General features: G+C 42.4%; 1 protein-coding gene across 1 annotated transcript in view; it reads right to left on the bottom strand.

Moving 5' to 3' along the window:
- The window catches only part of Ppargc1a (PPARG coactivator 1 alpha), a 708,292-nt gene that overhangs the window by 636,501 nt on the left and 44,479 nt on the right, over positions 1-27,312 (bottom strand). The gene's annotated exons all lie outside the window — the stretch shown is intronic.

Genomic DNA, 27,312 nt, shown 5'->3' on the forward strand with positions numbered 1-27,312 from the left:
AGGGAGGGAGAGAGGGAGGGAGGGAGGGAGGGAGGGAGGGAAGGAAGGAAGGAGGGAAGGAAAGAAGGAAATTGTCTAAGGGAGATTCTTAGTGCTCTGCCCTAAGAGGGAAGGAGTACAGCAGAGCAGTTTAGGACATGACTTCTGGAATCAGTGTACCTGGGTCTGGACCCAGGCACTGTCACTTATCTTGAGCAAAGCTATTTCATTTTTTCAGTGTCCTAATCTCCAATAAGTATAATGATAGTAGGTGACTTGAAGCTGGTGTGGAACAGATTGGTTGGAAAGTGGAAAGTTTCGGGAACAGTTAAGGCAGAAGGCTTAACTGTAGTTATTCTACTTTCCAGATAAAGAAACTGTAGCCTAAGAAGTCAGGTTACTTCGCTGTTAGAAGTAGAACAGGGACTCGGATGCAACCATCTCACTTCAGACCACGGTAGAACAAAGCAGTATGACAGCACCCACTTCGTGCTATCCAGAGTTCTATCCTCAAACCTACCTGCCTTCATACACTCTGACCAAGGACAGGACTGCATAGAACCAAAGAAAGACCTGTCCTCTGGCCCTGGTCAATTCCTGACTTGTCTCAGCTCAACATGATTTCAAAATGGAGGATGTGTATGACTGGCTAGAGGCCGAGAGAGATGCTTAGGCTCAGCTCCTGTCATTGACTTCCATGTCCCAGTCATAAAAAATGTGTGGCCAACATTGAGAAGGATAAGAGCAGTGTCTTCCATACCAGCATGGACACAGCATAAGGGCCCCATCAATACCACCACTACTGAGCAAGCTCATCACCATGTGCTGGGAACTTCTTAATCTGATCCCCATGAGGATCTCCTGAGTCAAAGGCTGCCTTTTGTAAGTAAGAAATCTGAGAATTAGGGAGGTCAGGCCAATTGTCCAAGGACACACAGTTAAATAGCAGCATCCAGGGTTCAGCCCAGAACTGGGTCATAGTATGTTTAATTGTGTTGTCCTAAAACATCAGCGAGAGATGATGACGAAGTAAAATGACTCAGGTTGCCTTTCTGCAGGGCACCAGCAGCCAGAACCCACCAGCCAAAGACCAGCTACTCATTAGTTGGCTGCTATGTGCCTGGTGCCACGCTTGGTCTAGACTCTAAAGCCCATGAAGACAGGCCTAGAATCTGATTCACTTCCTACGGTATCTCTGAAAACAAGGACAAGAGTCTGGTTCTCAGTAGGGACTGGATAAATATTTCTAGAAAGAATGAATAAGCAAATTCACCCCACTCCTTAGAATGACTGTGTGAAGTAGAATTTGAATCCTCTGCATGCTGGGGATGCAATCAGATTCAGGGTAGTGAAATTACCAATCCAAGGTCACTCAGTAAAAGACCTCACACAGCTACTGTGAAGATGGAAAGAGATAAAGAGTATGAATATTGGGGTGGGTGTGGGGTGGGATACAGGAGAGCCATCACTAGATCTGTTAAATCAAATCACACTGTTCCAGGCAGCCACCATCTCAGCAGGTGGATAAAGAACAGGGTCCCCCATTTCCAATCGCAGAGCTGCAAGATTATGTACTGAGCATCCAAAGCAGCATTCTGCTCAGTGTGGGACCATCTTCAGACTGTCACCTCAACCCTAACAGAGCAGAAGAGATAACACAACATGAGGAAGAGAATAACTATTCTGGATTCAGGGCTCAGAACACGATTCCCATTGCCTATGATCTTTCCTCAGAAAGTCCCCTGAGTTTTGGTGTTGTTTTTAGATTCCTGGGTGATCTGTCTAACCAGAAACTTCCATGGCTAAATTAAATGATTTAATTAAGCTTGCACAGCAAATTAGAACTTAGCAACACCTTACATCCAAGGAGCATTCAGCACCATGCTCATCTCTCTATTTCTTGTAATAGCCTTATCCTCATTCTCCTAGTAAGGAGAACCTAGATAGAGCACAGACATTTATCCACAAAATCAGGAAATCAAAGCCCAGGTGCAAATGTGAGGGCTAGATAGATCTCCACTTTCTCTCTCTTCATCGCCTAAAAGATGGCTTAAAACAAAAGAGAAAACAGAAAGCAATTAGATAAAATGATAACCATGAAAGCTTTTTCCAGAACATGAGGAGAGCACCAGCCGACAGGTAGTGAAAAAAAAAAAAAAAAAAAAAAAAAAAAAACCTCTTTCAAGAGTCTCCAAATCCTGATTCATCAGTTTTGGGAACCCACAGGGATATCTTGCTGGGTTTGGGTTTGTTTGTCTGGGTTTTTTTAAGCTGATAAATTGAGGCACGGAAAAGCTAAAAGATTATTTTAAAATCCTGCAAGAATGCAGCCCTGAGCAAAAAGGTCTCACATCCCAATGATCTCCCAGATGGAGAGGGGAAAGCACAAAGCCTTCATCTGGCACCTTCCATGGATGACTTCAGGGGCTCAAAGATGAGGGAGCAGTGACCAGTGGTCACTCAGTCTTGTCTCAATGCAATATGGGCTCAAGGTTGCCATGCTTTATGATATTTTTCAAGAGAAACCGGAAGCCTTTTTATTGGGGAAAAAGGAGAGTAACACTTTCTGACTTTTAAATGTCATCAAATTAAAAGGTTTGGACAAACAACCACAAACTGCCGGTTTGCAACCGTGGTGTGTCCCCCGTGGAGTAACGTCATGGTACTGAAGACCAGGCTCCCAACCCTTTAGCTACCAGTTACCCACAGTTCCCAGTGGTCCTTTAAACTCCCTCTGCCTTCACTTTATCAGCAAAACAAACTTAAGGATGCCTGCCTTGTTCATTCCATGCAATTTTTGCATAAATTCAATGAAATAAGATTTTCAAAAGCAAAGGCCATTCAACTTTATGTCCTCAGTGCCAGGCCTCAATCAAAATAAAATATAAAGGTTAAAAAGTCAGTTGAACTGAAAAGCACATTAAACATTGTAAAGCAGCTATTAAATGGGAAGTGTCACCCCAAAACAGAAGTCCTCCAGATCCTCAGTTATATAGAAAGCATGCAGGTGGACAATGTAATTCCCCTCCAAAAAAGTTATTCCATCAAAAGTAATTGACAGTATGTGTTTAATAAAAGAACGAGACAGAAACAGAGAGAGAGAGAAAGAGAGAGAGAAGGAGAAAGGGGGAAGAAGAGAGAGTGCTTTATGCAAATTTGATTTCCCTATAATAACCTAAAGCTATTCTGCTACAAGGAATTATCTCCGCAGGCTGGCAGCTGTGGTAGGCAGTGAATTAAAAATGGCTCTGGATATGGGAAAATCTGTTCTATAATCAGTGCTATTCTTGGAGGGGACATCAATCCAGTCTAGTTCCCGTGATGCTCCACTGTGTGAATGGCATACAAGAGTGAGATATAAACACCTGTTACATTATTCCTGGGTGGTGTTCACCACCTGAGACACTGCACTGTTCTCCTAAGATGAAGATAGAAGCAGTGGAGGCCCTTGACCAGTCAAAGGGACCAAAACTCTTCACTTTAGAGGACAAACAAGTCTATCAACAACGCTTCATCCAACTCAATGCTCACAAGCTGCCCAGTCGGTCCTAGAATATTACAAGACTTGCACGTCTTATTTTCTGACATGCACTCCACTACTTTTTCTTCCTCTTCCTCTTCCTCTTCTTCATCCTCTTCCTCTTCTTCTTCTTCCCTTTCCTCTTCTCCCTCCTCTTCTTTCTCCTTTTCTTCTTTGTCTTCTCTTCTTCCCCTACTTCCTCCTTTTCCTCCTCTTCCTCTCCTTCCATCTCTATTCTTTCCCTCCATCTTTTCCCTTCCTTCTTCTTTTTCTCCCTGCTGTTCTGATACAAAATAAAAGGTACAACTTCTAAGTCACAAGACACAAGCATGGAAACTCAAGACAAGAGTTCTTTGTCTATGAGAAAGGCACATACTATAGAAATCGATAAACAGCAAGTGGACACTGCCACGTTACACCTAAACTGTCATCATATGCGTATGGGGCAACTGCTTGGCCAGTAGGAATGTCTTCACCCTGAGTGGCCAATACATTCAAGTTCATATAGATGCCCATGTGGCAGCTGCAGCCAAAGCCCCACAAAAGGAAGCCAGGCTTTACTTGTGTAATTAAAATGGTGACATACTCCCAAGTGAGTCCTAGGTCCTCATCAGACCACAGAATTTTCCTAGGAACATGTGTCCCTGATGCACCTGAAGTATCTGCCTTCTCCCCCTGAGTCATAGGCACCATCTTTATGTCTGCTAGAGTAATGGATTCAACTCAGCAGTTCTCTACAGCAACCGTAAGCTAATGCTAGGGATTCCAAAAGATTGCACTTTCTAAATCAGAACAAGTCATCTCTCCCTTGTAGATATTTGTCAGTGTGCAAAGTCCATGACCCTAGAGACCAACCAGGCTAGGCATGCATACACCATGGGAAAGATCAGGATTCCCAAAGAGTCCTCTACTGAGGACAAAGTCAGCCCCATTCAACCCTGACAATGTGGGAACATCTCAAGAAGGCAGAGAACAAGGGCATGATGTAGACAGAGCATGACTAGTTGAGGACACATTGAGACTGGATGTCCAGCAGCAAGCCTATTGTAAAGGGTTCCACGGTGATGTGGGGGACGATGCTGCACCTCAACAATATTCCTTAGAGAACAAGAACTGCTCCTGATTCCAGACAGCACCACGCAGGCTCAGGGAGTCACTCTGCTCCTCATTCATATGGGTGGGTTCCGTCTCTCTGTGCTTTCCCTGGGTTAGCTTCCTTTCAGGCTTCTCCTTCTCAGCTCTGGCAGCCATAGATCCACACCAGGCACCATAAAGCACGTACACATGGTTAGCCCCATCCTACTCTCTCTTTGAAGTTCTGGAGGGCTCCAAAGTCTTCACGAAAGGCACAAAAGCTGGCTGCATTATCACTTCGGTGGGAAAGCAAAACAGGGTGGCACGGCAGGGTTCATTTAAGAGACAGCTGCATCCATTTTGCTCATTACTCTTCATGTACAAACTGCAAATTGCATTTACAAATATTTTCTTTAAAATAAAATTGTCATTTCTGAGCTTCCTTGGAAGCACCCAGTGCCTGGTTAAAATAAATAGTGCCACGTTAAAGCTGGGACATTGCTCCTGTATCTTTTGCAGAGGTAATGGCCACATCCCACTGACCCCATTGTATGTGGATAATACAAAGGGAGGGGGATTTTGTGTGAAGTACATCATTCTCCCATGCAGGGAAGCTGCAACAAACTTTGTTTCACAACCCCTGGATTCTCCTGGAATCTGGGTCCAATCCAGAGACCCTCAGATTTTAAGGAGAAGTAAATAAATGTGTGAAATCCTTATTTTCCCTTTCCATTGACCTCGTCCTCTTTCTCATGGACTTGGGTTTGTTTCCCACAGAAATTCTGAAAATACAATTAATCCGTCTGGAAAATGAGAATTAAATAGATGGCATCCACAATCTGAGTGTTAGGCATAGGGGTCTGAGCCTCAGTCTCTTCCTCTGTAAAATGGAGGTATTCAATTGCTTCTTCTGGGGTGTTGTTAGAGAACTATAAATCTGTTTACTCTGGTGAAGTATGTAAAAGGATGCTTACTGCCTGGTTAGCACACAGCAAATGCGAACAGAGGTGTATAAAAGTAGGCACGTCATGAGCATGCAAAACAGAGGCAGCTACTTCAAAGCTTCCTCTTAAAAGGCTCAGTTGGAGCCAGAAGCCCTGGATTCAACACTTGAACCCACAAATCAATTTTACCAGAGAGAGGAAAACTGATTCTGTACCTCCTGGAGTGATGCAAGAAGTTACACAGCCCCACCCACAAAGCATTTCTACCAAAACCTTGGACCTGAACTTGATCAAGCTTCTGCACCTTACAGTCTGTTCACAAGAGTGAAGTAAAAGGGACAGACACACATAGGCGCAAGCAGCAAAATGCAGACTGGGGGGACTTCAGCATGACAAACCACCCCACTGCTTAGCAAATAGACTTGTGAGCAAAGTAAGAAAGAGAGGGGCCATCTTAGAACAAAAGAAACAGGAACGTGACATCTATCAAATGCAATATGTAGACTTCGTTTTGGTCCTGCCTTGAGGGGAAAACTGTACAATCGAGCACTCAAATTATATCAGTTTGAACAGTAATTAGCTGTTTGTGATATTAAGGAATTATTACTCCTATTTGTTTACTCTTCCCATGGACAGAGTCTAATTCTTGTTTGTTGAATCTCTGGTAGCCTTAGATATTGGCCTCTGTAATGGAAAGACGCAGAAGGGGTGGCCTGTAACCTCCAGATTAGGTCATTAGAGCCCTGCCACTTCTATGAAAGTGCCTTCAAATCCTTGCTTTTGGGACATTTACCCTTGGAACCCAGCAGCTATGCTTGGAGAAGCATTTGGAAAGAACATTTTTAAGAAGCTGACAAGCACACCTGTGTCTCCAGCTGAGCGTCAGATGAGTGAGCCACCTGGAGATCTACTCTCAGGCATTCACTCATCCTCAGAGCTGCAGCCCTACTGGATCACTGATCACAGTCACATTGGACTCCAGATGAATTCTGCCCATCTGAAGACAGTCAGTCCATAGAAACATGAGAAATATCTGCGAGCCCAGCATCTAAGCCACAGGTTGGGAGGTCGTCTGTTATGCAGCAAAACATAGTTAGAAAACTGGATCTTTTTAAAAAATATTTTATTGTTTTTATTTTATGTGTGTGAGTGTAATGCCTGCAAGTATGTAAACAGACCCATGCAGTGCAATGTCTGTGGAGGTCAGAAGAGGGCATCCGACTCCTGTGGAACTGAAGTTATGGATAGTTGTTAGCCACCATATGGGTGCTGGGAGGTCAGAAGAGGGCATCAGAGCCCCTCAAACTGGAGGTAGGATGGTTGTTAGCCACCATGCGGGTGCTAGGAATTGAACCTAGGTCCTCTGCAAGAGCAGCCAGGGCTCTTAACCACTGAGCCATCTCTCCAGTCCCTATAGATGTTAACAGGAAATGTTAACAGGAAAAAAAAATCGTATCTGTCTGAGATCTTTTTTGACTACAGTAGGGGAAGACCAGAAAGAAGTGAGAGTGGAGTTAGTCATGAGAATCTTTGAGTCTAGTGCTACGTCATTGGTGTTTTCAGCTCTATTGAGTAGTGATGTAAGTTGGTTAATACATGCTACAAAAATAGTAGCTGTTTAGATCTATTTCTTGTTTTTTGATTTATTTATTTTTAATTTTTGTGCATGAGTGTATTGCCTGCATATGTATAAGTGCACCCGTATCGTGCAATGCCTGAGGAGGTCAGAAGACAGTCTCAGAGCCCCTGGAACTGGATGGTTGTTAGCCACCATGTGGGTGCTGGGAATCAAACCCAGGTCCTCTGCAAGAGCAGTCAGTGCTCTTAAGCACTGAGCCATCTCTCCAGCCCCATGTCTGAGATCTTTAAATCCATCCAGCTAATAGTTAAAACAAGCTTGGCAATGTGTGAATAATTGTTCAAATGAGAGCAGGGTATCAGGGAGGAATGCACTCTTCCCCTCTTGGATATTTTTGAAATGGTTTCTAGTGGGAAGTTCTTCATTAGAGCCCAAGATTTAGCAAGACAAGGTTGAAGTAGCCAGAGAACAGAAAAACAAGTAGCTATCAAGTGATTGTATGTGGTAAAAGGAATCATAACATTATTTAAATGAACAATGTTGGTACATTCATGATGACCTGTCCATGTGTAGAACTCCCTCTCTGAGAAGGCAGCCAGCAGAAAGAACATGGTGACAACAGTGACATTCAAGTCCCAACCCCACCTTCAAACTAGGAATTCTTGGCCACATCCTCTGACTTCTCTGGGTTTTGCTGCTTCATGGGCAAAGTACTTTTGTCCTGATGAAGCTTCCCATTGCTTAGGGGGTTAAAGAGATGATAGGTACTATGAAGTACTATAAACTCATGGCTTTAACTGTCGTGAGCTTTAATGGAAAACACATTGTTTAGTCACAAGGTCCTAACACCCTTATGTCACAGGAGAGACCTACACCTGCCTACCAGTGCAAATAATGTGAAGTTTCTGTCTTAAAAAAAAAATCACATTCAAGAACTGGGCAGATTTGACTTCTTAAGGAGATGTGTTCGGGATTGCCCAGTGAAAACAGAGCTATGTGGGGTATATAGTTGCACTGGGAATTGGGGGCATCCTAGGGAGGCACATGCTCATTTGCAGGGCATCTGAAAGCAGGATTTTCAAGAAAGCATGTGATAGTCAGTCCAAAGAGATGCCCTGTCTGGACCAGAAAGCCACGTGTGCTCACAATGAGAGATCAGTTTGTCTGTTTCCCATTAAGGAAACTCCACATCAGAGCCTGTATAGTGAGCAACTCAGAAAGACATCGATGTGCGGATAATTGATTATTCTCACAAACAACACCAAAGAGGCTAGCAAGTCATTAACTTCACTAATAAACTAAATTAACCCACTAACATCCACTGCACTTGCAAGAACTATAATTCTATGTACATCTCTCTTTATGTAGTGAATCTGGAGAAGAAAAAAAAAAAACTTTTAACCGAAGCAGATCCTTCTTTAATCTGCCTTTCCATTGTGTGTGCATATATTTGTGTGTGTGTGTGAGTGTGCATGTGTGTGTGTATAACACACGTGCACATACATGTATGGGTGTGGTTGCCTGTGCATGAGCATATGGAGGTCAGAATTCAGCTTTGGGTGTCTTTCTCAAGCACTTCTCCACTTATTTTTTTGAGGCAAGTTCTCTCTCTAAAGCTCAAATTCACAGACTGGCTGAACTGACTGGCCATCAAGTTCTAATGATACGCCTACCTCCACGGCCCAGCATTGGCATTACAGGTGTGCACTGACAGGCCTAGCTTTTGATGTAGGTGCTGGAGATCTGAACTTAGGTCCTCATGCGTTCCTGGCAAGTACTTTACCTACTAGTGGAGTCACCCACGTCCCTAGAGCTTGACTTTCTATTTTGATGTTCTGTTATTATTGAAAAAAGTAGGGGTAGAGGGACTTAATTGGTTGAATTTAAGAAGCCATCTTAAATTCATACATTTGCTAATGGATGATAATTTTCTAATACAATATAGCAAAGTGCTAGTTCACATCAAATAGCATTAGAGTAAATATCATTGGTACAAGATGTCTTTGCCTTTTTTCCCCTCTATCAACTTTGAAGCATCATGAAAAATATCTCTAGCATTTGGTCATCTTTCTGTGGCATTAACTGAAATGTCTGAAGCCAACTTTGTCCAAAAAGTAACACAGACCCCAGGCCACAGTGGTATTATGCTTGTTAGTCGACTTTGAAGTTGTGCATATATTTGAAAATGACTAGGTTAAACAACCTCGATGAGATTTTTTTGCGTTTGGTGGCAGTTGTTTTTAATGACAAGTCTTCTCAGAAACATTAACATGTACATTGTGAATCTCTGAAAGGTACCCAGACATGTTTTATTCAAGAGATTTTTTTTTTCTCCAGATTCTTGTTCCTTGGAACACCCAGGGGAAAGAAGAGACATTGTCTGTACTTGGTAACTAACACTCGTTGGCAACTTTCTCTTCAATCATTGCTTTACAACTAATACATTGCGGTACATGCCTGTCATCCCAACACTTCGAAAGTGGAAGCAGGAGGATCGGGAGTGCAGGGCCATCTTTGGCTGCATAGCAAGTTTGCGACCAGCCTGGGCACCATGAATCCTGTCCCAAAATAAACAAATAAGCTAACTAACTAATCCATCAGATCCACAGACATGGTTAGTTAAGTTGAGTAGATACAATTATCTTTTAATAGGTTTTATTTTTTAAGGCATTTTAGGGTCACTGCAAAATTGAGCAGAGGATACAGAGATCCCCCATCTCTCCCTCCCTACATGCTCAGCATCCTCCACCATGAACAGTCCCCATCATGGTAGGTGGGGTATGTGTTAGCACATCATTATTCTCCAAAGCCCAGAGAATCCACTAGGGTTCTCTGTTGGTACTCTGTCCTACCCTGAGTTCTAGAAAATGCAAGAGGACAGGCCACCATTGCAGCACCCTACAGCACAGTTTTTCTGCACTACACGTCACCTGTGCTCCATCTCACGCCTCTCCTGAGCTTCAGAACTTGCTAGTTTTGTCTCTACCTCCAATGTCACCTTTTTCGGGATGTCAGGCAGTTGCATCCTACAGAATGCAGCTTTGTCATTCGGGTTTCTGTCCGGGTATACTGTACTTTTGAGTTTCCCTCATGTATTTTCATGACTTAGTAGTTTATTTCTTTTCAGCATTATGTAATGCTCCACTGTATGATGTATCACAGTTTACTTCTCCATTTACTTACTAAAGGACATCCCAGTTACGATTGAGCAGTTATGAAGAAAACTATCACAAACATTCCTGTGTACATTTTGGTGTGGACATAAGTTTTTGACTTTGGAGGGAGTATGATTGTCAATCAGATGGTAGTTGGGGGTAATCCTGTGAGAAGTTGTCAGACCCTCTTTCAAAATGACTGTTCTATTCTGCATTCCTATCAGCAATAAATGGGGGGGGGCGGTCTCTTGCTCCATATCCTTGCCAACATCTATTTCTAATATCTGACCTCACCTTGCGGGGCAGGGGTTGTTGGCTTGCTTGCTTGCTTGCTTGTTTTTGAGACAGAGTCTCTTATGTAGGCCTGGCTTGAGCTAAAACACACTATGTAGACCAGGCTGGCCTCAGACTTGCTACAATCCTCCTGCTTCTGCCTCCTAAGTGCTTCCACACCTAATCCAGTTAGGTTTGTTTTGTTTTGTTTTGTTTTGTTTTTCGGTCTTTTTGAAATAGTGTCTTCCTGTAGCCCCAGCTGGCCTGGAACTCACTATGTAGACCAGGCTATCCTTGAACTCACAGAGATCTGCCTGCCTCTGCCTCCCAAGTGCCGGGACTACAGCCATGTGCCACCACACCCAACCCTAATGTAGTTTTTTAAATGAGCAAACAGAATGAAGCCTCCAAATGAAGTGTCCACAACTGGTTTCTCTCTGAGCCATCACTGTGTTCCTTGCATTTTACTAGGGCACAGGCCACCAAGCTACAGCCCTGAGGTCACATCCCACCCACAGCCAGATGTCCTACAATTTAGAGCTAAGAATGGCTTGCACATCCTTTTGTTTTTTTATTATGTGTGTTCATATGTATGTGCACATGTTCATATGTGTGCAGGTACACATGTGTGAGTGTGTGTGGAGGCCAGAGAACAACATCTGATGTCATCTTCAAGGACGCCATCACCTCTTTTGAAACAAAATTTTTCATTGGTCTTGGGATGACCAGTCAGGCTACACTGGCTGACCAATGAGACCCAGCGATCCTGCTATCTCTGCCGCCCCAGTATTTGGATTATAGGTACATGCCTGGCATTTTTTACAGAACGCTCCATTTTCAGAAAACCAGAAACCAGCTGATCTTATCTGACTCTGAGAGTGCTACTAACCTTATCAATAAATCACACCGGGATTGGCCACTCCCGGAACTCAAGGGGAACTGTTAGAGACAGGCTGTTTGCTCAAGATAGCCTATTCTGCTTAAGCAAGGGGGCCCCTGGAAGATGAGTCACAGAGACCCCTGCAGCTGCCTCGCTTCCTCATGCCCTAGCCACTATATGATCTCTAACTCTCCCAATTCACAGTACAGTTGCTTCCATCATGCAGGAAAACTGCTGTTCCTCCCTGTGGCCCTTGAATAAATGCAGTCCCATCTGAGGTCTGGTATAGTGTCTTTCTTTCTCTCCTATTCCTGTATTCTGCACCCCAAAACCTAACAGCATTTATGTGTATTCTAGGGATCAAACTCAGGTTCTCATAATTGAGAGGCAAGTGCTTTTCCAACTGAGTCATCTCCCTAACCCTACACACCTTTTAAAGGTTGGAAAACAAATCAAAAGAAGAGTATACTCAACAATATTGTGAGAATTGCAGGAATTCAAATGTCAGTGTCTATAAATAAAGTTTTATTAACTACACAATCATGCCAGCTGCTTATCCACTGTCTGCAGCTGCTTTTGGACTAAGCCCTTGAGTGGCACTTTTGCCAAAAGGGTGATCGGGCCTGCGAGGTCTACTGAAGACATTTGCTGGACCAGAGCAGAAGTGTCAGCTCTAAGTAGAGGCCTCATGTCAGTGACGCAAACATAGGCTTTGTAGTGGTTCTTCATGATGCACCAGCAAGCAGATCGAAGAGCAGTTTCCCTGTACGGCTCTCCTCACCAGAGCCTTCCTTACTTCCCCACACATCTTTGCATTGTCTAGGCTGCCACGCTACAAGTAGAAAGTATTGAATTTTGACTCTGCCAGCGGGACCTAGCACTGTCTCTAAGATTTAGCCAGCATTTTCCCCTTCAAGGGAGCTAAGCAGGATCCTGACTGGCTTCATTTTTTTTTTTTTTTTTTTTTTTTTTTTCTGCCTTAAGGTTTGTTTACACTCTGCAGGAGGAAAGGTAAGGAGATAAAAGCAATGCAGAAGGAATAAAGGAAGACAAGACTACAGCAAAACACCTAGCAAGCAAGATTAGAGGAGCAAGCCCCAGGGAAGGAAGTTTACAGGTTAGCAAGGCAGCTGATGGAAAAGGAGATTACACCACCAACAAGGTGGGCTGGAGGAGGGTGTCTGTCCAGACAGGATTGCCAGGAGCAAAGGTGACTAAAAATGTAAGAATCTCCCAATGTGGGGGACAAGTCACTGAAATCATTAATTTAATTCTGGCAGTTTTCTCCTTGAGTTCGCTGAGATTCTTCCTGGCTAGTGGTCAAGTGGGACAGGGAGCCCATTTGTGGGGATGATCTGTAATTCCTCCTTTCCATAGAGGACAGGAGAAAGGACTCCACCCAATGTCATTCAAGACCCTTGGAACTGAAGAAGAAAAGGTTGGCCTTGCTCAAAACCTTCAAGTAGAGGGCTGGAGAGATGGCTCAGTGGGTAAGAGTATCAGCTGCTCTTGCAGAGGACCTGGGTTCTGGTCCCTCTGACCACAGGGCGACTAACAACCTTCTGTAACTTCAGTTTCACGGGATCCAGTGCTCTCTCTGGTCTCCACAGGCATTGCAAGCACATGGTGCACTTAACATACAAGCAGACAGAACACTCGTGCACATAAAATAATACATTTTTTAAAAAATCTTCCAGTATATCTTAGGTGCAATAAATAGAAGGCAATTATTGAATGCCTACTGTGTGCCAGTCCCCAGAGGAAATGCTTTCTGTATCCTCATCTACTCCTTTCATTTTTTTTTTAATTTTTAAAAATGATTTATTTAATAATTTTTAAGCTTTTATTTATTTATATAGTGGGAGTGGGGTGCACAAGCCACAACACATGTGAGGTGGCCAGAGGGAACTTGCAGGAATCAGTTTTCTCCTTCCACCATGTTGGTTCCAGGGATTGAATTCAGGTCATCAGGCTTGACAGCAAGCACCTTTACCATCTGAGCCATCTTGCCAGCCTTCTTTCAGCCTGGCAGACACCATGGAGCTCACTCATTTTCTAGTAAGAAATTGTTTTTAATGTGTAAGTGTATTGCCTGCATGTAGGTAGGTGCACCCATGCCATGCAATGCCCGTGGAGGTCAAAAAAGGGTTTTCGGATCCCCTGGAATTGGAGTTACAGACAGTTGTTAGCCACCATGTGGGTGCTGGTAACCAAACCTGGGTCCTCTGCAAAAGCAGCCAGTGCTCTTAACCACTGAGCCATCTCTCCAGCCTCTAGTAGGAAAACTTTAGAGAAGATATATGACCACACTAGCAGGGAGCAGAGCTGGGATTTGAACCCACAACAGTTCACCTCCAACTCCATACCTGGTTGGGATACTGTCTCCCAGCCAGCATTAGTTAAGCAAGGGACTTGAAGGTGCTAAGTTATCAAGCAGGAGCTGAGTGAATGTGAGCTGCTGTGATGATTTGTACTAAATTGTGATGGGTTTACTTCTAGAGGCATCCTTAAAGCATTTGCATCTTACAAAGGTATTTCCTCGCATTTGTCTCACCTAATGCTGCTGCCCCAGAGCCTGAGTGGAACCAGACAGGTGCTAATCCCTTCTTCCCTGTCTTCCTTCTCCTTCCAAAGCAGTAGCAGGAGAAAAACTGTGAGTCTAGTACCTTCCAGAGAGATGGAGACAGGAGGAGTTGTAATTATAGTCACTGTCCTCTGAGTTCGTGTAGGACAGGTCCAGCTTTGCCATTTGTCCCTGTCACTCTCAAGAGTCCCCATCTGATTACCTGTATACTTGCCCTAGGTCAGTGATTTTCAATCTTGATCACTTGGGGTTTTTGGAAACTATTGAATCCTGACCCCACCACAGACATTCTGGTTTCACTTATCTGCATCAAGGACAAGGACAGCCCCCATGTGTTTCAATTATGTAGTTGGGATTAAGCACTGCACCAGCTCTAAACCAAAGTTGTTGGGCAGAACTTCTAGAAAATATTGTTTTAAACTGTTTAAGGAGAAGTCAAGGAGAAGGAGGCAGCCTTGGGCCATTTCTTCTTGTTTAGAAAAATGCATGTGATGGCAGGAGCTCAAGCAGCCATCTGGGTCTGTGGGGCTACCTTGAGTATGAAAGCTAAATACCAAAGGGCAAAATAGCAAGACCTGAGGTCATTAATTTCTGTGGAACTCTGGGTAATCTTCAGACTATTACAAGAAAGAAAAATAAATCTTTTCATTTTCAAGTCCCCATCTCAAATGTCTATTACCAATAGCCAGATTCAATATTTAAGTAATATAGTAGCTATCACTGTGCCATATGTAACAAAAGTTGCTGGGGATTACACAGCTTATAAGTAGCAGAGGCCAAATGTCTCAGACTTCTTTTGGCTCCAGTCCTGCGACCTTTCTGCTAGAAAGGATGGGGCAGAGGATATTTTAAGGACGGAGAAAAGGGTCCCCACTTACAAAAGTAGAACTTTCCAGCCAAGTCCACTGACCTTCTGAGCAGCTATTTTTGAATCCCATTCATCTGTGTTGCCAGGACATTGAGCAAGGAGAAGATCCAATAAGAAGCAGCTGTTACAAACCCATGTAGAAAGCTTTGCTTTACAACAGTGAATTCCTACACTTTGCCCTACTCTATGGTTATGTGTCTAACCAATATTGATAGAGCATTTCTTAGGTCTCAAATGAATTACTTCACTCAACCAATAATTTCTGAAGATTTGGGGTGCAGGTGAGACATACGTTAAGGGGGAGACTGAGACTAAAGGACTCTGGGAAAGATTTGTGTTTCTAACCACAAGGAGATTAAAATCTCAAATGGGGCCTAGGTCACAAATTCAAGTAGCTACAGTAATCATCAGCAAAGGGATGGTTAACCAAGAAGGACAGGGTCACCTTTAGCTTCAGAAACCAGGAAGAGGTGGTATCTGTGCTTTAAGATCTTAAAAGGCAAAGGAGGGCAAGCACTACTGCCAGAAACTGACCTTGCCCAGGCTCAGAGCCAGTCACGAGCAAAGGGTAGCCAAGGCCAAGAAGGTAGTCTGAGGTCAAATTACATAGAGTCTTGAGTGCAACAGGTCAGGGACCTACCTTGGAAGAGGAATTTGCCAAGCCTGTGCAAGATGTCTTGGCAATGGAGGGGAGAGAGGTGATGGGACCACATGAGGTGACTGCAACCATCCAGGCAAGAGGTGATGTGCCTAAGAATTAGGGAAGAGGTGGTGGGTGGCAAGGAAAGCAGAGTGCCAGACACCCAGAGCAGGCTAGACTTGGCAAGGGCTGGGAGATGAGAGGGCAGCAAGCAAAGAATCAGATGACTAAAGATCTAGCCTGTGGAGAGCAACCGCTCTAATTAGAAGCTTCCAGAATGTGAATGCCCAGCAATTGGTAGACAGTGGTAGACACCTTAGAACTGGGGTTTCAGAGTTAGAGGCTGTCCCCTGCACTGGTGGATGAAGCCATTCAAACAGGGAAAGAGAAGCAAATAAAGAAATTTGAAGAGGAATTCAGGGAGTAATGATAACTGATAGGGAGGCGGGGATGAAGGGAGAGAGATCAGAGAGCCAGGAAGGAAAGGGAGGACGTTCAGCCTAGAGAAGAAAAGAAAAAAGGAGAGTTAAAGTCAGAGTCCTGCTTACAGTGTTGATGAAGTCACTGGATGCGCCTTTTTTGAACTTCACTTTCTTTATGGGAGTAGCTCTGTCGCTGAATGACTCCCAGCACATTAGAAATTCTGGAGAGACAGTGGCCACTGCCACCTAACAGAGTCTGTGACCTCCACCAACATGGAAGAAAGAGCGCTCTTCAGTGACCAGGTTCTGCCTCTTAGCTAAATTCCCTAAGCTCTTGGGTTCTGTGCAAATTCATGGGTCAAGATCAACCGCACTCATTGTACGCATGAACTCACAGTGGTTGGAACAAGACCTGCACAAGATCAGGCCAGCCCAAATACCAGCATGAATTGTGAAGGGGCTCAAGAAGTCCCACCACTAGCTAAGGAGCTATTGGTAATTGACGGCTGCTGGGAGAGGGAGAGTCAGTTTTCTGCAGGGATACAGAGCATGAGAGGCTACCCATGTACCAGCAGATGGTCCTAAACACATGAACTTGGAAGAAGCAGTACTAGAAAGGATAGGAGAATGAATTGAAGGGAAGGGGATAGAGGATGGGTTTGATCCAAATGCCTTATAAGCATGTATGAAATTCTCAAAAAAAATTAAATAATAATTTTAAAATAGATCAACTGCAGGAAGATACATCTTTAAGAATTATGATGTTGCTTTATTATAATAAAAGTCTGGGGGCTGGAGAGATGGCTCAGCGGTTAAGAGCACAGACTGCTCTTGCAGAGGACCTGGGTTCGAGTCCCAGCACCCACATGACGCCTACAAACCATCCTTAACTCCAGTTCCAGGGAAATCTGAAGCCCTCTTCTGACCTCTGCAGCATTGCACGACATGGATGCATTCACATACATGCAGGCAATACACTCATACACATAAAATTAAAATAATAAAATATTTTTTTAAAAAGTCTGGAAACAACCCAAATGACCAAGAAGAAGGGACTGGTTAAATAAATTATGATATGTTTGCCCTGTAGATCACTTTGCAGCCATTAAAAGTTATGGTGTAGAAATAATTTATCAGCACATAAAATGTGTGTAATCTATCATGTTTCAAAACCAAATTATAAAACACGATCTCTCTTTAAAAACATGCATGCATAGAAAAAATACAAATTATATAAATGTTTCTCTAATTCTCAAAGGAAATGATGTGTAGTTCTGTCATATTTGCTTTGCTATTCTGAGCTGCTAAATTTTCTAGAATAGACATTTGTTAAATGTAAAACTGTTTCACAATTTCATTATATATAAGCATAAAGTACTTTGCTAGCACCCCCCCCCATTGTCCCAGCTTATCCCCTTCCACTGAAACTTTTTTCTCCCAAGGAAGTCTTCCTTCTATTTTCATGTCTTTTTTGTAAAAATAGATATTTTTAAGTGAAATGATTTTTATATATCTATCTAATGCTGCCTGCAAATCAGATTGTTTTGTTTTTCCCTTTAGGAATGTGTATCATATATAGGTTTTTAAAAACTAAGGAGATTGGGTTGGAGAGGATGCTCAGTGGTGAAGAGTGCTTACTGCTCTTACAGAAGACCCTGGTTTGATTCCCAGCACCCACATGGCAGGTCACAACTGCCTATAACTCTAGTTCCACAGGATCCAATGCCTTTTTTTGATTCCCTTGGGCTCTCAGAACATACATGGTGCACATCTATACACTCAGGAATACACACATATACATTAAATAAATATTTCTTAAAATAAGGATATTATTCATCATATATGTTTTAACTATTTTAAGATTTTGTGTGTATGTGTTTCTGTGGGTAGATATGTGCTTGAGTGTGCAGGTGCCCACAGAGGCCAAAGATGCCAGATCTGAAGCTGGAGAGATAGCTCAGTGGTTAAGAGCTCTGGCTGCTCTTGCAGAGGACCTGAGTTTGATTCCCAGCATGCACATGGCAGCTAGCAACCATCCATAACTCCAATTCCAGGGGACTCCAACACGTCTTCTGACCTCTGTAGGTATTGCATGACATGGGTGAACTTACACACATGCAGGCAACACACTCATACATATAAAATGAAAATAATAAATAAAATATTTCTTAGATGGTGTCAGATCCCTCTAGAACCAGAGTAACAGGTGGTTGTGAGCTGCCAAACATGGAAACTGGAAACCAAACTCAAGTCCTCTGGGAGAGCAAGAAATGTTCTTAGCCACTGAGCCATGTCTCCAACCGCAGAAGTTTTCATTTTTAGGAACTAGAGTTCTCCATGAAGTTTTATTAACCACCCTTTAGCCTAAATCAAACAAGCTGGACCTTAGCATCCCAGGCTCTAGAAGGTTTCTTAACCCCAGAGATCCAGCTCCCTCATTTATACAATTCAACAACACTGCCTATCCCAGTGAACTCAAGGCTGAGGCTAGGTTGAATGAAATGAATCTTTCTAAACTGGGAAGTGATGCTCATCTCTGAAGTGATTATGATATTCTATACATCAGAGTATAAGTGGTTTTCTGTAGTCCATGAAACAGCATGGACTATTCTAGCTCTCAAATAGTTATCTATGGGTTGAACAAATACATATGAAAGTCCTACTGTGAACCAGCCAGACTCTATAACATGTCTATAACCACAGTGAGAAGCGACCTTGAGCTTGTTTCTACCTTTATGTCCCATTACGGAGGCATTTTCTACACACTGAGACTCAGGGTCAGGATCTAACAGACCTAGTTCTCATCAGCACTTTGGAAGGCACTGGAAACCAAGCCAGGGGCTAAGTCAACCCCACTGCCATTCTTTACATGACAATGATAACATCTGTTTCATAGACCCAGACGAAAGACCAAATGCTTACACAGCAGTGTCTGACACATAGAAGGCCTCCACAAACAGAGCCATTACCATCTCCACTCTGACCTCCATTGTTTGCTGGTTTGCTGACCAAAATTCTAAGTGTTTTTTTTTTTCTCAAGTTATTTTCTGGTATATTTTATCTCACCAGGCATACTTTAATTTCAATCAATATCACGTCTTTCACCAGTTAAGCAAAATCTACTAATTCTCTGCCAATATTGCTAAAATTCTAATTCTTTTATTTCAAGAGCAACTTATATTGCTCTTATCCCATTTTTACCCTTTGATACTCTTACTAGAATCTTGTTTAAGGCCATAGTGGGGTTTCTAGGTTTCAAATACTTGGCTTCTGTTTGTAAAAGAAAAAGCAAAAAAAAAACATTCTTTGGATGATAATATATTTTTCTCAGTGATTAAAAACAGAGAGGAAACAACGGGAAGAGGAGGCTGGCGTGCAGACAGACACCATGACATTTACCAGTTTCCAGAAGTCAGTCGTCTCTACTAAGAGAACATTTCCAGTACATAAACACCAAAGAAAAAGGTAGGGTCAGGAGACCATCTGCTGTTCATCTGGAGCAGATCTTGCTGTTCAGAAACCATAGAAATATAGCATTCACGTCCCAACCAATACCAATACCAAAAAGTCTTCAGTGTGCATGTATGCATACATGTTCATGTGTACGCATGTGTGGGTTACAGTGCAGACGGGAAACATAGCATCCTACCGAAATAATCCTCTTTGCTTTCAGCAACCTTGATGCACTGAGCAAGAAGCAGGATCCAAAGAGCCCTGCAATCCAGAGAGGCACACAGGCTTGCCCTCTTCCAATTTCAGCCTTGAAGAGCTCCCTTAATGCCACAGCCGAACTATGTAACTGTAACTACATTTCCTTGTGGCTGCAGTGCCACCTAGTGGCCAGGTGAGGTAGGCGCGCATTTGTTCTCAGCCTGAAAAGGCAACTTCTACCCGCTGACTCTTCAGTTCCTTCCAAAGAGCAACAGAAGAGGCTGGTGCACATGACAGCCAGAATTACGAATCATCAGGGTTCTAGCACATTCACACTATTTCCTGATTATAATCACATCCAAATCACCCAGAAGAGACAAAAGAGGATAGAAAAAAATCCTGCCAACTTCAGGTTTTTGTGTCCAAATGTACCCTCAGGCAAGCTCACAAGTGTGTATAGAAATCCAGGCAACCCTGCACCCAAGTCTTGCAGTCCTGAAATTATAAAATAAATTATTTTCAAGCAAAAAAAAAGGGAAGATGAAGCCTAAAGGCTCTAAGGACCTGTAATGAGATTCCTCTTTTGTTTTCCATAAATGCCTCTGTCAGTTGCTGGCATTTCTGACGGCATCAGACAATCACAACAGAATCGTAGCTTCACTCTACAGAGAACATCGGAGAACATGCATACACCTTGTAAAGATGACAGTTTAAATAATGTGATTTGTTTGGGACTTAACCTGGGGGGACACAACCTAATTCAGTTCATTTTGAAACCCAAATTATTCTGGTTAATAGCCTGATGGAGCTCAGAACAGAATGTGTGCATTGCCGCTAAATATTCCATATTAAAAATAGTTTGTGATGGGATATGCTTTTTTTAATTAAAAGTTTAATGTACATTAACATTTTTAGATGAAAAACTGACAATCCGAGAACAGTTCTAAATTCTCCTTTGATTATTTTTCCAGAGCACTGACGGCATGATGGAGCTGCATAAATAGATGAATACTGAGTTGTTTCAGATTCATTCCTGCACTACCACGTACCCTTCTTCATAACCCTCCAGTGGTTTCCTGCTGCAGAAACTGGTCATGCACAAACTTCAGGCTGGGATTCCAAGTCATAGCCTCTGCCTTCATTTCTGACCCATGCCTCCCGAAGAAGCCAGCATACTCTATCCTCTCCTGAGGCCTTCCATGCGCTCTGGGTCAAATAGGCCAACTTGATGCTACCAGTCCTACCTCTACACTAGCCAGCACTCCTCCACTCACTGGCATGTCCTCAAACCAGCCTTTGTTGTTGGACTATGTTTGGTTGCCTAGTGTCTCAGGCTATCTGGGTTGCTATAACAAAATATATTAGCCTTAGATATACAGACTACAGATTCATTCCTCACGCTTCTCAGTCTAAAAAGTCAACAACTGAGGCACTGGGGGATTTGATGTCTGGAGAAAGCCTGCTTCCTGCTTCATAAATCACAACTTCGAGCTGTGTCCTCACAAGGTAAACAAACCTAGCTCCTTTCAGACAATTTATAAGGCCCTAATTCCATTCCTGAGGGCAGAATCACCTCCAAAACCTTTCCTCTGAACACTGTTGGAATTAAGAGTTTAAGTTTCAACATATGAATGCCCATTCCCCTTTATGAGACACAGACATTGTAGCACCAGATCTAGCAAATAGAAAGATAATTCACCAAGTCAAATTCAAACTTCAGATAAATATGTGCGTGTGTACATATATATGTGTGCGTGTGTGTGTGTATGTGTGTGTGTGTGTGTGTGTGTGTGTGTGTGTTTTCAGTGTTTGTCCCAGATATTACATGGAGCATCCTTATACTAAGAAAAAAATGGTTGTTGATCTGGAATTCAAGTTTAATGGTTCTGTACCTGATTCAACAAACTAGCCCAGGAACCCTCTCAAACTGTTACATTATGACCTGGTCTCCTATGGAACAGTTCCTGCTCTGGCCTTCCCTCAGCTTCCATCTTCTGAGACATCCAGGGGACAGTCATCCATTCGGAGAGGCTGATTTAAGTGGTCTTGTCATAAAAAGACAAGAAAGAGGAAGAAAAGAGGGACGAAGAGCACACAACAGTACATGATTGTATTGCTTTGTCTACATTGCATTTAATTCTTAGTGATTCCTTATTAACACATGATACTATTTTTCTATGACAGTGATAGAGAGTTCCTTATAAAATAATTTTCAGCCACTGGGCATGGTGCTGCATGCCTTCAGTCCCAGCACTTGGGAGGCAGAGGCAGGTGGATCTCTGTGAGTTCAAGGCCAGCCTGGTCTACATAGTGAGTTCTAGGCCACAGCCTGGAGACCCTGTCTCAAAAAGACCAAAAAAAAAATTTTTTTTTCAGCCAGGGGTGGTGGCATATGCCTTTAATCCCAGCACTTAGGAGGCAGAGGCATGTGGATCTCTGTGAGCTCGAGGCTAACCTGGTCTACATAGCGAGTTCCAGGTCAGCTAGGGCTATAGGGAGACCCTGTCTCAAAAACACCAAAAATAATTAATAATAATAATAATATTCAAAAAATAAGTGAACAAAAGGGGGGAAATTGAGTGAGCAACTGTCCTGCTGCTTCTCAGATTAAAACAGTAGTGCCAAAAGCAATGTCCTTAAGTAGGAGTCAGCCAACTGTGGTCCTCTCTTCAAATCAGGCCCACCATCTGTTTTTGCAAATAAAGTTTTATTGGGATATATCCACAACCACTCTTGTGTGTGCTGCCTATGGCTGTGCTCATGCCACAACAGTGGGTTGAACAGTTGCCACGGAGACCATGCTGTGTACAAAGCCCAATATATTAACTGTTCGGGTTTTTTTTCCACAAATTAAAAAAAGGGCGGGGGAGAAGTTTATTGACCCTTGATATAAAGCATCACTCATCCAGATTATCAAATAAACGGAGCATTGAAATCCCCATGATGAAAATAATTGGGGCAGGGAGCAGAATGGATATGTGGTACAATGGGGTCTGCAGCTGACAGTGTCCTCCTTCTCCATCACACTCTTTTTATTAGCCTCCTTCCCATGCCTGGATCTTCCTTAAGCATTCCATTTTTCATTCTCATACTTTGAATTCAAAATAAAATCTTCTTCTTGGGTCTGGAGAGATGGTTAAGAGCACTGGCTGCTCTTGAAGAGGACCTAGGTTTGGTGGTTAACCTATATGGTGGTTAACAACCATTCGTAACTCTAGCTCTGAGTATTGGACATCCTCTTCTGTCCTTCATGGGCATTGCACGACATGGGTACACTTACATGCAGGCAATACACTCATACACATAAAATAAAAGTAATAAATAAAGTATTTTATCTTCTTCTAGTAAGCCTCCCCTTATTACCTTGGCCCACTTACACCACAAACTGCATAACAGTAAGAAGACACCAATCTGCCTTCTATTCTGGTCTCCTTAGAAATGAAAAAGAAGATCTTTTTTCAGAGAAAACCATAGCCATATAAGGTAAATTGCTTTTAATAACTTAATGTTTTTTAGTGTGGAACATGTTAAAGCTAGCATAAATAGGTAACACAGTAGCTTCCATAATCATGCACAAATTACTTCTGAAACAATGGGTAGGCTCTGGAAATAAAGCTTTAATCAGTTGCAAATGCCCGAGTAAGCATAATTGCACCCCACTAGTTAAGCATCCTTAAGCACGATAGCATTGGAATCCAACAGGTCAGCAGTACTGTAGCTGCTCAAACCAGTCCACTCAGACGAGAACACACAGGCACCTTAGGTTTAAAGGAAAACTAAGCCACAGCCCCTATTACGTGATTAAAGATATTGAACAGTTCCAGAAATTCTCCCAAACCTTGGGAAACATTCTATACACATATATCGAATTCCAGCTCAATACCACTTGATAAACCTTCTCACACAGACCCAGACAAAACTCACAGCCACTTGGTTGAGCTCTACACACACTGGCTGATCTCGTAATGCCAGCATTCTCCAGCCATGATCATGTATCTGGCCCGTGGCTTGGTTGCCCCGAGACAAAAGCCCATGTTTGTGTTGCTTTCCCCAGTGCCTGGCACATTACAAAGCCACGGAAAGGGTTGTATGATGTCTCAGACCATGCACTTCTGTCAGAGTTGTTCCAGACAAAATCCAAAGACAATGTGAGCCCATGACTCTTTTAAACCAGCAAGACAAAACATAGCTAAGACACTATTTCTCACTAACCTAGGCAACATCCTATTTATAATAAGGCCTTATAGAGTGCTGAGGAAAAACAGATAGTCAGCCATGTTGGGTGTCGGGAGATGGCCCTTCCAGTATTCACACATTCATGTGAATCATGTGGTTACTTCCCACAGCCTCAGTTCTAACAAAGGCTGCAAAGGCACCTCCCTGCCCTGCCTGCAGGAGTAGTAAAACACCTCCCTGGCTTAGGTAGAGAAATACAAAATGGTGCCATGTTGGTGAGTTGGAGCTTTATACAATGATTCTTTCTAGCATCTCCTACAGTACTCTATGGTCTCACTGTGTTGATTCAAGGAAAATAATATATCAATTGAAACTACCAAGCATATATAAAAGTCTTGAGAATAGATGAAAAATTTTTTAAAGATTTTTTTCCTTACAGCCCCAGCTGGCCTGGAACTCACTATATAGACCAGGCTGGCCTTGATCTCACAGAGATCCACCTGCCTTTGCCTCCTAAGTACTGGATTAAAGGCATGTACCACTACACCAGGCTTATTTTTATAATTTTTAGTTATGTGTATATCTGTGTTGACATATGAAGGTACCCACAGAGGTCAGAGGTATTGGAGTCCTCTGGAGCTACAGTTATAGACAGTTGTGAGCTGCTTGATATGGGTGCTGGGAATCAAACTCAGGTCTTCTGGAAGAGTAGGACCTATTCTTAAGCACTGAGCCATCTCTGGCCCCACAGATAAAAAAACTTCAAGGAAATTTTTACTGTATTCATAATATAGAAGGTTTTATAAGAAAAAGTTTTGGTCCTTATGTGGTATTTTTCATCCTTTATTAGGTCTGAAGATGATTTTTGTTGTTGGCACTGTTTGAAGAGCCTCAGTAATTATGCCAAGTAGGAAAGAGGCAAAATGAGCTATACTAGACAAGTAATGACTTACTAAGAGACAAGTGGAAGGAACCATATACTCTACTGAGTGTTCCAGTATCTACCCCAGTCAAATGCCACCATCCTAAGGGAGACATGGTATAAAAAGCATAATTTAAGTATCATATCTCATCATTCAATATAGTTTTTCAACCCTCTCAAAATTACATTGAAAAATCTATATAATGTGTGCTTAGATTAATGAACTGTTTGAATCTGGATCAATAAGCACTCGAGGCTCTATGCCATTGACACCTGCTGGGAACATCTAGATGAATGCTTCATGGAGGGCAGAACCAGCCAGCATTTTGTAACTACAGGGTTCCACTTAATAAACAGGCATTCTAATATATGACCTCTGCAGATTAATTTCCTGAGAGCAAGAAAATAATCTACATTCAAAATTTCCCTGATTATGCATATAATTACTGTATCACTTACCAATTAACACATTGATTTAAACCTTCTTGGGATTATGTATTTAAGAGCATAAAAGATCATTCTGTCACAATCCAAATACTCAATGGCCCTCTACTTTGACAAAGAGTCACACAGAGTACAACTTGCCACCCATCTGATTTCTCCTATGGAATAAAAAACTATGATGGTCACAGACTACAGAATATATCAGAAAATACCACAAGCTGTAATTACTGTCTCAATAACTGGAGCACAGTGACACACATTAGCAAAGGTTTATACGTGATATAATAACAAAGTCTTGGGGAAACTTCATCCTCTCCTAAAATATTTCCATAGAACTGTAGATTTATAAAACTGGTGCTGTAGCTTGGATTATTATTATTATTTTAATTTACTACAGCAACTAGGGTATAATTCAACAGCCATTAGACAGTTACATAAATAGACAAAGATATATGGTATAGATTCCCCTCTGCTTTAGACAAGTATAATAATTAATGTTAGTTGCTTCTTATTCCTACATAAAATCGCCCATTAAAAATGTTAATATGGTCCTTCGTAAGTCCACATAGCAATAGAAAAGAAAACATACCAGGGCAATTGCTACAGAGCATGCATACTTATGTAAAAGAAGTAAAAATAATAAATCATCATGGAAAATATAATGAAGCCTGCTGTCCAACAGTAAAAGCTGTCAAAATGAGGTTTCATTATTACGACCTTTATACCCAACTGTTCAGCTGAATAAAATCACTCCTATCACTGTGCATTTTCATGGGGAGAATTCACACCTTGGATCAAATGGTCCTGATGCCACATTCCTGATTCCTTCCTCTTGTATTAATATTACTTTCTGAATAATTGTTTAAATCGCCACAACAAAAATGAAAGCTGAATAAAGCTAAGCATAAATAATGAACTTTTACCCAAAGAACAACTCCATGGTGTTTTATTTAACAGTAAACATTTCAGAAAGGATGCTTGCATGCTTGAAAAAGAAAGGGCTCACTAACACTCCAGCACTACTGTTTTCCCAGAGATAGAAGGAATATAGCCATAACCATGATCTGTAATTACAAGGCCAAGAAATGCTGGCAGACAGTTAACTCCAGACCCCATCCTCATTTCTCCTCTTAGAAAGATACGGCCTCCCAATAAGATACATCCTAATTCCAGAATATATAACAGTGATGCTGTGATTCCCTTGAGCCATGTAACTAATTATTCCCCCAAAGGTAAGAAAATCAACAGATCCAACTTCTCCAACCTAAGCCCCTCATTTAAAGGCCGAGGAAAAATACAGCTTTTCCAGGTGAAAAGTCCCAAGTGCCATTTAAACATAAAAAAAGCATTTCCAATCGACTTCAATCTCCTTGACAGCATATGAATAAAAACTGCAACTGTACGCAACGTCTCCCTGAAACAGAACACAGTGAAGTAACCACGACTTACAGCTACTGTAATCCGACCCTGTGAAAGTCTGGGGTGTCAGCAGCAACTCAATAAAAAGGAAAACTGAAAATAGTACCAAAATGGCTCCTAATAGAAATAATGTATAGTTCTGTGGTCATTACCGGCCAGATAATAACCGGTAGTGACCTTAAAACCCTGCATTACGGGTAAATATGGCCTAGTGTGCACTGCAGATGTGGGCTTCCAAACAGCCACTGCGATCTTGCTGTAAGTGCTCAGACGGCACCACGCCTGGCTCGGATGCACGGATTTTTCCCTCTCCAGTGTGCTCACACTAGGCATCTCATAATGATCTGAAAAATATGTACCTTAGGGTAATAGAACTATCCTGAAAAGATATCCAGACGACATAATCATCACATAATCAAAAACAGCATACACAGAAAGCAGACTTCTCTGAGGCACACAGACTGGAGGAGGGGAGGGCATCTTGCCCTTTTAAAGAGTGCACTGTCAGGAAAGCTGCAACAATCTCAGCTGGTATGTTCTTCACCTCTGTGAAAAGATGTATCAATATTCCCGTTTTGCTGGTCAAACTAGTAAGGCAGATGTAAACTAAATAGCTTGCTAAGGAAGGAAGCAAGGTGATGTTGTTGAGAATCAACTGCCTTGGTGGGGTGGGGCAGCTTTAGGGTCCCACATGAAGGTAATTTTTTTCCCAATTTTCTAATGTTCCCATCACAAACTCACTTGTATTTCTTTCTTACCTTCTGTAAGCTGGGGGGTTTTTA

Source organism: Nannospalax galili, unplaced genomic scaffold (genome assembly GCF_000622305.1).
Source record: "Nannospalax galili isolate Female #2095 unplaced genomic scaffold, S.galili_v1.0 scaffold777, whole genome shotgun sequence".
In the NCBI taxonomy this organism is placed as follows: Eukaryota; Metazoa; Chordata; class Mammalia; order Rodentia; family Spalacidae; genus Nannospalax; species Nannospalax galili.